Source organism: Apium graveolens, chromosome 7 (genome assembly GCF_009905375.1).
Source record: "Apium graveolens cultivar Ventura chromosome 7, ASM990537v1, whole genome shotgun sequence".
NCBI classification, from domain to species: domain Eukaryota; kingdom Viridiplantae; phylum Streptophyta; class Magnoliopsida; order Apiales; family Apiaceae; genus Apium; species Apium graveolens.
The window spans coordinates 223,088,495-223,100,807 of NC_133653.1; positions in this window are offsets into that span (position 1 = coordinate 223,088,495).

Here is a 12,313-nt window from a genome sequence, read left to right on the forward strand (position 1 = left end):
TGGTAAACTCATCTATTATGACCATAACATATTTCTTCTTTGCAATAGACATGATATTCACTGGACCAAATAGAACAACATGTAGTAGGTGATAAGGTTCAAGAATTGAAGATTCAGTCTTGCTCTTGAATGAAGATTTTCTTTATTTTGCCTTTTGACATGAATCACAAAGACCATCAGGAGCAAATACTGATTTTGGCAGTCCTCTCACAAGATCTTTCTTGACTAGTTCATTTATATTGTTAAAATTTAAATGAGAGAGTTTCTTGTGCCAATCCCAACTTTCTTCAATTGATGCTATACTTAACAGACAAATTGCAGAACCATCAGAATTTGTTGAAAGCTTGGCTTCATAAATGTTACCATGCCTGTATCCCTTAAGAACAACTTTTCTTATAGATTTGCTTACAATTTCACAGTGTTCTTCAAAGAAATCCACATAATAACCTCTTTCACAGATTTGACTAACACTCAGCAGATTGTGTTTAAGTCCTGAGACTAGAGCTACTTTTTCAATGATGACATTCCCAAGATTGATATTGCCATATCCCAAAGTTTTTCCCATGTTGCCATCTCCATAAGAAACTCCTAGGCCAGCTTTCTCCACAAAGTCTGATAGCAGGGCTTTATTTCCAGTCATATATCCTGAACATCCACTGTCCAGAACTAGGATGTTTTTCCTGTTGCCCTTCAATCACAAAAACCACTAATGATTAGTTTTAAGGACTCAGACTTACTTGGATCCTTTGGCCTTATTAAGTTTGTTAGCATTTGTAGCGGATTTAATTTCAGAGTTTATGCTTACATGTTGTTTATTAGAATTTACAGTATCAGACTTTGCATCAGAACTTACACTACAAGAAATAATGCTAACTTTCTTTAAAGAATGTTTTATTTGATAATAATCATAGTACAAACTATGATATTCCTTACAAGTATAAATGGAATGCCATAAACTACCACAATGAAAACAAGGATTTTGTGGTTTAAACCTAACAGACTGACTCTTAACTCCTGATTTAGGAGGTAAAGAGTTTATATCCTTATTCTTCCTGCAAAAAGAAGCAAGATGGTTAGAGTTTCCACAGTTATAGCATTTCTTTCTAGGAGCATTAGAAACAGGCTTATAATTATTGCTTTTATTCACACCTTCCTTTCCATTCCTATTTTTCCTAGGTGGCTTTACCTTGTTTACATTCTTAATCTCTTTCAGCTTATACTTAAGCTGCTTCTTAGTCATTAAGCCTATATTAACTTTAACTGGTTTATCCTGTTTTAATTTGTCAGAAGTTGACTCTGCCTTAACTTCTGTATCAATATCTTTCATCTTTTCAGAATGAGACTTTACAGTTTTAGCTATAAACTTAACAGGATTTACCTTTGGTCTAGTAGTCTGTTTAACAATAATTGGCTCAATTTGTTCAGTTTCTATTTCACTTTTATCATCTCCATAACCTAAGCCCTCTTTCCAGTTTCCACTACTTAGCAAATTCTGAGTTGTTCTTCCAGAATTAGTCCAAGTCCTGATAATCTCTCTTTCCTTTTCTAACTCAGTTTTTAGAGATTGATTAAACTTTAACACTTCATCTCTAACATAAAAGCATCATCTCTTTCTTTCTGAGTTTGATGGAACATAACTAACTCATTTTCTAAATAGTCATTCCTTTTCTTAAAAGCCATATTTTCAGAAGTTAACCTATCACATGTTAAAGTCTGATCTCTATAGCTAATGAATATGGTTTTAAGATAAGATCTCAACTCAGTAATATCATCAGTATGAAAAGCATAAGTTGTTTGAGGTACCTTTAACTCAGCAACATCAGAACTGCTATCAGCATTTGCCATCAAGACATAGTTCACCTCATCTTCAGAATCTGAAGTGTCTGTCCAGTTTTTCTTCTTTGTGACAAGTGACTTGCCTTTGTCACCTTTTCCTTTCTTGCAGTCAGGAGATATGTGGCCTTTCTCACCATAATTGTAGCATTTAACATTTGAGTAATCTCCTCTATCAGACTTTCCTGCTTTGCCTTTAGATTTTATGAATCCCTTCTTATTAGAACTTCCACTTATACTGGAAAACTTATTTCCCCTTCTAAATTTCCTGTAGGCTATCTTTGTGATACCCTTCACCATAAGAGCACACAATCTCATCATCTCTTCATCAGCATCCATCTCAGATAGACTTTCAGTTTCTGAATCCTCATCATTATCAGAACTTGATGACTCAGTATCAGACTTAATGATGAGAGCCTTTCCTTTGCCTTTCTTTGTGACAGCCACGTTGGGGATTCCTCCTCAGCCTTAAGATCAACTGTCCTTAACTTTCTCCCATGTCTCTTGCTTCTTTGATCCATCTCAAGTTCATGAGTTTTGAGCATACCATAAATTTCATTAAGAGTAGTTTCATCAAAAGCATAGTTGTCTCTTCTAGTAGTTGCCTTCAAATCCCAACTTTCAGGAAGAGCTAAGAGGAATTTAAGATTAGAATCTTCAAGATCATATTCCTTATCCACCAGTGACAGATCATTTAAGATTTTGATAAATCTGTCATATAAACCAGTTAATGACTCATCAGGTTTTGAGTCAAAGTGTTCATACTCTTGTGTGAGTATAGTCCTCCTGTTCTTCTCAATTGCATCAGTTCCCTGGCATCTTATCTCCAAGGCATCCCATATCTCCTTTGCAGTCTTGCAGTTAATTACCCTGTTTGACATGACATTATCAATGGCACTATGCAGCAAATGCCTTACCTTTGCATCATTGGCAATAGATGAGATATCTTCAGCTGTATACTCACTTTTCTCCTTTGGTACAGTCTTTGCTGACTGATCTGCAACTACAACAGAGAGCTTGGTTGGCTTATGTGGTCCTTCATTAATTTTGTCAAGGTATTCTGGATCTGTAGCTTCCAGAAACATAGCCATCCTCACTTTCCTTATGGGATACTCAGAAGGTCTCAGCATGGGAACCCTAATAGTCTCAATCGACTGTGAATTTGAGTCTTTGGAGTTTCTTCAGTTTTGGTGGGCTTGGTTGGAGTTTGTTCTTCTTCAGACATGATTGTTTTGGATCTTTACTGTATATGTGTTAACAGATAGGCTCTGATACCACTTGTTAGGTCACACACACTGTAGAAGGGGGTTGATTACAGTGTATAATACAATCAAATCAAATTAAGAACACAAGTATGTAACAAAGAATAATCTTATTAATAAAACAGTATTGTAATGGAACCGTTCTCTCTCAGTGATGAACAAATATCACGAGAGCTGCTAGGGTTACAATGAATAATATTCTCGATAAAGATAACACTTATAGTGTAAACCCTATATTGTGTTTATATACCACACAGTTACAAGATAATCTCTAATTGATATCAAATATAATTCTGTATCCTAAAATATATCAATTAGTTATCTTTTCCTCCGAGTCTTTTATTCTTCATAGAATTCTTCTCCATGCATATCTCTTCTTGTTTTAGTCTTGATCTTCTTTCCTTTCAATCAACCGCCTTCCTTATCTGGAAGTCTTATTAAGTCATGATATTATCTTCTGATGAATATCTTCTGATATCTTAAGTTCTGATAACTTAAGTTTTGATATCTTAAGTTCTGACTTCAGTATAAGTACTGATTTCCAGTTAAGTCTTGATTTGTCCTGTTAGTCAAGATCTGAAAACTAAACACAAATTATTATTAGACATGACATCACAAATATATCTAACACCTAATTTATGTCTACTGGAATTGTATCCATAAATTAAGAGAAACTTGATAATAACAAAACACCCTAAAAATACAGATTAAAAAATAGTAGATAAAACTGATAAGTGCTACAATATTTATTTAAAATTGAACAAAGCAAAGTGTACAAAGAGTTCTCATAACTATTATCAAGGTGCTCCTCTAGTCTGAGCAGATAATTCTATTTCCTTGATTGTCTGAATTTCTTCCCAAGATTCCTGTTGTTTTCCTCTATTTGATTCTGGAGTTGTCTGTGGAATTCAAGTTCATCAGCTTCAGATGGATCCAGCATTTCTTGCATTTCCAATAGAGTCTCATTGCTAGATATACTCAATTGGTCATCCTGTCTGAATAATCTTCTAACTCCCTTATCATCCATGAATTCCATCAGCCAATAAGGCCTCAAATGCACTCTCTTCCCAGTGAAAGGAATTGATAATGTTTTTGGAACTGCATTTTTGGCTTTATTACTCCTTAGCTCTTCAATCTTCTTCAGAACCAATCTCCTTGTAGTCACATTGAATCCAAAGTTCTTTTTGAAAGATGAGTAGATCTTTATTAGTATAAGAGGCTATGTGATTTCTTTCCCTGCCTTGTACTTAAACACCAATCTTTCAGGAAGATGTCTGTGAGCATCAATTTCTCTTACTTCTTCCAGTTCATCCAAGTAGAGGTTTAAGTCTGAAAACTCCTTGATGTCACAGATATACAAAAGATCTTCCTTGTTGACTGCAGATTTGGATTTGGTTAGGGTCTTGGTTCTGAGAGTAACATGATTGCTTTTCTTGCTTGTTTTTATCTTTATCTTCTTTGGCTTGTTAAAGATATGTAAGTTGAATTCAGGAATTGGCAGACTTTCCCAGTCTAATGGCTCATCCTTGGGAATAATAGGCTCACATGAAAATTCTTAGTTGGATCCACCTTGAATTCTTCATGTACCACTGAAGGCTTGGATGTCTGAGTTGAAGTTGTAGACTGTTTGTGAATGTAGTCTTCCATTTACTCATCACTAAAGTCCAATTTTCTCTTAGAATGAAGCTTATATCTGAATCTTCTTTTCTGTGGTGGTTCATTTTGCATTTGTTGGTTCTGAGCTTCAGTTATAACAGGTGGTTTTTCAGACATGTCAGTGGTAGATTTGACAGCTTGAAGTTTGGCCAAGATAGCAGCTTGCTCCTTCTTTTGTTTGAGCTTCTTAGCATGTAGAGTAGCCTGCTTCTTTTCTTGCTTTATCCTTTGTTTTTATTCTTTTTTAGATTCTACAAATAGAGGATGTCCAACTACCACATAGATCTCTTTTCCATTTCTGTAGATCTTGGCAATTCTCTTCTTTTGAACTTAATCAGATGGATCTTTGTAAAATGCAATTGACCTTGCCAACAACTTCTTTTCATCTGGCCTAGGTGTCTCAAACAAAAGATCCACATGGTTTTTGTCTGAGAACTTTGAGTAGTTTCTTTTAGGCTTCAGAATCAGATCAGCTTTTGGAGATTTGATGCATAAAGTTTGGTCTTTTTCCAAGTTGCCTAGACTCATTTCATGCACTGAGATATGTTTGACTTGAGAATGGTGATGAAAAGTCTTGTCTGGCTTCTGTAGCTGAACAAATTTCTTCTGAATATCAGCATCAATTTTCTTCCATTTTTCATCTAGTTCCTTCTCAGCTGCTGCTACATTAATCCTTGGCAGTTTGTCATTTAATTCCAGTTTTGCTGCTGCCAGATTGATGAGATCAATGCTATCCAAAGCTGGTGGCTTAGTGAAAGCAATTGCTGGCACAATTACTTTGTTGACTTGAATGTTGAGCTATTTCTTCCCCACACTTAATGAACCTTTCTCCCCCTTTTTTAGCATGATTGTTGGTAACTTTGATTCTTCTAGCATTGTTCTTAAAACTTCAATAAGAGATCTGTTTTTCCTTTCTACCACTCCATTTTATTGTGGGGTTCTAGCTGCGGAAAACTCATGCATAATCCCATTTTCTTCACAAAATGATCTCATCACAGAATTCTTGAACTCAGTTCCATTGTCACTCCTAATTCTTCTCACTTTGAAGTCAGGATGATTGTTGACTTGCCTTATGTGATTGATGATGATTTCACTAGCTTCATCTTTGGATTTCAGAAAATATGTCCAGGAGAACTTTGAGAAATCATCTACAATTACTAGGAAAAATCTTTTTTCTTTGAGATGGACAACACATTGACTGCTCCAAACAAATCCATGTGCAATAATTACAAAGGTTCTTCAATTAATGAATCAAGCTTCTTTCTGAATGATGCTTTGATCTGCTTTCCTTTCTGACATGAATCACACAATCCATCCTTATTAAACTCCACTGGAGGAATACCTCTAACCAATTCTTTCTTGACAAGCTCATTCATGGTCTTGAAGTTCATATGGGACTGCTTCTTGTGCCATAGCCAACTTTCATCTTAACTTGCTTTACTGAGAAGAAAAGTGACTGATTTTGCATTTGATGAGTTGAAGTCATCTAGGTACACATTCCCTTTTCTCACTCCAGTGAGAACCACTTTGTTGCTCTTTTTGTTTGTCACAACACATGCTTCAGTATCGAAAGTGACCGAGTTTCCCTTATCACATAGTTGGCTGATACTCAACAAATTATGCATGAGTCCATTCACTAGGGCAACTTCTTCAATGATGACATTATCCTTTGAAATCAAGCCATATCCCACAGTATAACCATTGCTGTTATCTCCAAAAGTAATACTTGGGCCAGCTCTTTCCTTGAACTCAGTGAGCAGGGTAGAATCTCCAGTAATGTACCTTGAGTAACCACTATCCAGATACAAAAGATTCTTTCTGTTTCCCTGCACATATCAAAATCAAATCAAGTTAATTTTGGTACCCAAGTTTCCTTGGGTCCTGCCTTGTTAGCTTTCTTATTTGGTTTCTTAGGTTTGATCTTATTTGACTTGGGAATATCTGATTCATCCTTATTCATCTGAGTTGAGCCCTTAAAACCAGTCATTAAAACAAAATTATCCTGTACATTTTGATTACAAGGAAAAGGCATGCTATTTGCAAACATGTTATTCCAGTAAGGCATGTTAAATGACATTTGAGGCATACTAAATGCATCATAATAAGGATTAGGTGCAAATGGCATATTAGCAAATTGTGCATTCATATTTTGAGCAGACATAGCATTCATAGGCATGGTAGGCATGGCATTCATGTTGGGAAAAGAAGAGGGTGCAGACATAGAAGTAGGCATAACAAGTTTGCAATTAACAGACAAGTGATTAACACTACCACACTTAACACAAATGTTAGATATATTTGATAATATCATGTCTAATATGATTTGTGTTTAGTTTTCAGATCTTACTTAAACAGGACAAATCAGTACTTAACTGGATATCAACACTTATACTGAAGACAGAACTTAAGTTATCAGTACTTAAGGTTCAGGAGATATTTATCAGGAGATAATATCAGGACTTAAAGGAAACTTTAAAATAAGGAAGGCGGCTGATTGAAAGGAAAGAAGATCAAGACAAACGCAAGAAGAGATATGCATGAAGAAGGAATTCTATGAAGAATAGAATACTTGGAAGAAAAGATATCTGATTGATATATTTTAGGAAGCAGAATTATATTCCATATCAATTAGCGATTATCTTATAACTGTGTAGTATATAAACACAGACATAGGGTTTACACTATAAGTGTTATCATTATCGAGAATATTATTCATTGTAACCCTAGCAGCTCTCGTGATAATTTATTCATCACTGAGAGATGACAGTTCTACATTGTAACAGAGTTTAATAAAGTTTGTTTTATGTTACTTGTGTTCTTTAAATTCGATTTGATTGTGCTATACACTGTATTCAACCCCTTTCTACAGTGTGTGTGACCTAACAAGTGGTATCAGAGCCTATCTGTTAACACACAAACAGTTTAAGATCCAAAAATAATCATGTCTGAAGCAGAAAGTCCAACCAAGCCCACCAAAACTAAAGAACCTCCAAAGACTCAAATCCATAGTCGATATGAGGCTATTAGAGTTCCCATACTGAAACCATCTGAATATCCCATATGGAAGGTGAGGATGACTATGTTTCTGGAAGCTACAGATCCAGAATATCTTGACAGAATCAATGAAGGACCTCACAAGCCAACAAAACTCGATTTTGTAGTTGCAGGTGAAGCAACAAAGTCTGTACCAAAGGAGAAGAGTGATTACACTACTGAAGATATCGCATCAATTGCTAAGGATGCTAAGGTACGACACTTGCTGCATAGTGCCATTGATAATGTAATGTCAAATAGGGTAATTAACTGCAAGACTGCAAAGGAGATATGGGATGCCTTGGAGACAAGTGTAGGATTTTTAATCGCAGCGGGGGCATGGTAAAACACTTTTACACATACAAAATCCAAATAAAAGCATATAAATCGTGAATAAAAATTCGAGGGATCGAATCTAACCTTTTAAAATAATTCGGAGACAATGATCAGAGATCCTAAGCAGTTGCTCCTCAAGTGTTAAGCACTCAACCGGTATCCACCAAGAAAATGATGCTAAGGAGGAGGAAGAAGGTGGAGAGAATTGGGTTTTCCAAACTTTTTGGGTTTTCGGGTTCGATGTGTGTTAGAATAAAAATAGGGTCTATAATAGTGTATTTATAGGCAAAATTTTCAGCTGAAATTTTCCCATAAATATTATTATTATTATCCCATTTATTATTCTCATTAATAATTAAAACACCTTTTAATCATTAATCCTTTTTCTAAACACTTTAGAAATAATTCTCTCTCTTGATTTAATTTCCAAAAATTAAATCCTTTAATTAATAATATTAAGAACTTTTCTTAATTATTTTATAATTAATTAAATCTCATTTAATCCATTATTAAATTTGTCAATTAATTATTTATTTCACAAATAAATAATTATTAGCCATTATTAATTAATTCCTCCACCAATAAATCATTCTCTTTTTATGGTGTGACCCTGTAGGTTCAATATTAAGCCGGTAGTAAAAAGAAATAATAATAAAACTATTTTATCATTATTTATATAAATTCTCTAATTTATTAAATATGATTAATTAATTAATCACATTTATTCTACATCGTGAGTGATGCTTCTCAACATATCGCAACTATCCGGATAATATGAATTCACTGCTTAGAATACCAAGAACTTGTCAGTGAATAGTTACCGTACAATAAACTCCTTCTACCCTACAATGTCCCGATTAAATACAAGGCATGGATCTCGTGTCAAGCCTATCTAATTCAATCACTTTGCTTACCATTTACTATGCGTAGTTCTATGCAAATTAGAAACTCCTTTCTAATTTCATTTACTCTGGCCAGAGATTCCTGAACTAGCATAAGTGGATCAGCCTTGAACATTCGCTTCCTTCACTGGAAGGGGTAGATCCTTTATTGATCATACACTATCTTTGTGTACAAATTCCTATACCCAGAAGAGCCCTAATAATTGTCCCTGGAGACTAAGAACTAAACCAAAGCATAGTTCAGTGTACACAAGATGACTATGATGACCTCAAGTCTAAGGATACTTGTATAACTATCACTATGTGAACAACTGCTGACACGTGAGTGAACTCCATCAGTTGTTCAGCTGTGCGAGGCATGTTCAGTGAACTTATTCTATAATAAGCACCTACATACTAGCTATAGTTTCACCACACAAATGTCTATGAGAACAGACATCCTTCATCATGAAGCAAGCATAGTATGTACCGATCTTTGCGGATTATTAATTACCAGTTAGTAATCCTATGACCATGAACTATTTAAGTTTAGAGTTATCATCTTTTTAGGTCTCACTATTATGATTTCATCATAATCCATAAAAAGCTTTACTCTAAACTATGGTATATCTTATTTAAACACTTAAATAGATAAATCCCGTAATAAAAACAAAACAAGTCTTTATTAATATCAATGAAATCAAAACAGATTACATAAAAGTTATTCCTAAATCCTAATACATGATTGGACTTAGGACATATTCCTTTCAATCTCCCACTTATACTAAAGCCAATCACTCTGGTATCTAATACCCATCTTGTCTTTATGACGATCAAAGTGACTTTCATAAAGTAGCTTTGTGAGTGGGTCTGCTATGTTGTTATGTGTGTCAACTCTATTTCAATACAATACAAGAAATGTTACCGCGCTCCCACTAACCCTTTTGTAGACGCATGGTTCATCTTCGTTTTTGATAAAATCAAACTCTTTGATTATCTCGTCAAAACGAATGTTCCATCTTTCGAGAAGCTTGCGTTAAACCATATATGGTTCACAGTATCTTACACACTAGGTTTTCATTTCTCTTGGAAAGAAAACCATCTGGCTATTTGCCAGATCTCATAGTCGTAGTAAGCAGCAATCGCAAGCAAAATCCGAACTGATTATAACAGGGCTATAGGTAAAAGGTTTCATCAAAGTCAATCCATTGCCTTTGTTTGAATCCTTTTGCCACAAGCCTGGCCTTAAAGGTCTCCACCTGGCCATCTTCTATAATCTATCTTTTGTATACCGTATACATAGATTCCATTCTAGATTTCATGGCACTATGCCATTTCTCTGAGTCAACACTACTCTTAGCCTCATTATAGGTCACAGGGTCGTCATCATCAATGATCGACAACTCATTGTCATTCTCAATGACAAGGCCATATTACCGCTCAGGTTGGCGAGACACTCTCCCTGACCTATGAATGGGCTGTTCCACAAAAGGTTGTTCAGTCAGAACAGGTGTTTCCACTTGATCCGTAGTAGTTTGTGCTTCTTGAACTTCATCAAGTTCAATTTTGCTCCCACTGTTTCCTTCAAGGATAAACTCCTTTTCCAAGAAGGTAGCATGTCTGGATACAAACACCCGATGATCGGTGTAAAAGTAATACCCTAAAGTCTCTTTAGGATATCCCACAAAACTATATTTTACGGATCGATATTCCAGCTTATTTGGGTCAACTTACTTGACATAAGCTGGACATCCCCAAATCTTAACGTGTTTAAGACTCGGTTTTCTTTCTTTCCATATCTCATACGGAGTTTGAGGAACAGATTTGGAAGGCACCATATTCAGTAAATATGCTGAGGTTTCCAATGCATAACCCCATAGGAATACTGGAAGATTTGCATAGCTCATCATGGACCGAACTATGTCTAACAAAGTTCGATTTCTCCTTTCAGATACCAATCTGGAGGAGTCCACTGGGAGACTATACCATTTACTTTGAGATAATCTAGAAACACTCCATTAAAGTATTCACCATCTCGATCTAATCGAAGAATTATAATACTATGTTTGGTTTGTTTCTCCACTTCATACTTATATTCTTTGAACCTTTCAAAGGCCTCAGACTTGTGTTTCATCAAACACATATCCGAATCCAGATCTATCATCTATGAAAGTAATGAAGTATGAAAATCCACCCATGGCTTGCGTAGACATTGGTCCACATACATCTGTGTGTACCATTCCTAGCAAATTTGCAGCCCTCTCTCCATGTCTACTAAATGGAGACTGCAGTGCCACAATGAAGTGAGATTTTCATCATCCCTTTTCTTTTATTAGTTTGTTCAATCTGAAGTAAATTATGTCACATATATACAGACCATTATTTAAAGCACCACGTCCATAAAGAATATTATCTCTAAAAATAGAACATTCATTATTCTCAATAATAAATGAAAATCCAACCAAGTCTAACATGGGAATAATATTCCTCACAATCGAGGGAACAAAATAACAATTATTTAAAATATTAGTCTTGCCCGTAGGCATATGTAAATGAAATGATTCTACATCTTCAGTAGCAACTCTTGCTCCATTTCCCATCAGTAGAATCACCTCCTCTTCCTCAAGAGTCCTACTTCTCCTTGGTCCCTGTAACAAATTGCAGATATGAGAACCACAGGCGGTATCTAATACCCAAGTAGAAATTTGATTTAATGACATATTCACTTCTATCATGAACATACCTGAATCAGAAGCGGTAGTCTCACTACCCTTCTTCTTCTTCAATTCTGCAAGGTAAACCTTGCAGTTCTTCTTCCAGTGCCCCACCTTGTTACAGTGAAAGCAAACAACTTTGCTCTTGGGGTCTTCAGCTTTTGGTGGAACCGGCGTTTTCTCACCTACTTTCTTCTTCTTGGAAGGGTTCCTCTTCCTTTTTTTAGGATTGGAACCTTCACCAATTAGAAGAACAGAACTCTTCTTAGGGGGAAAATTCGATTCCGCAGTCTTCAACATGTTGTGGAGTTCAGGCAGGATGACATCCAACTTATTCATGTGAAAGTTCACAACAAACTGCGAGAACGAACTCGGAAGCGATTGCAAGACCAAGTCTTGGCTCAGCTCCCCATCCATGGCAAAACCAAGTTGTCCAAGACGTTCAATCAAATTGATCATCTTAAGTACATGGTCATTCACAGATGATCCCTCAGACATCCTACAACCGAACAGCTCCTTCGATATCTCATATCGAGCTGTCCTCCCCGCCACATCATACAACTCTTGTAGATGCATGAGGATAGTGTGAGCATCCATA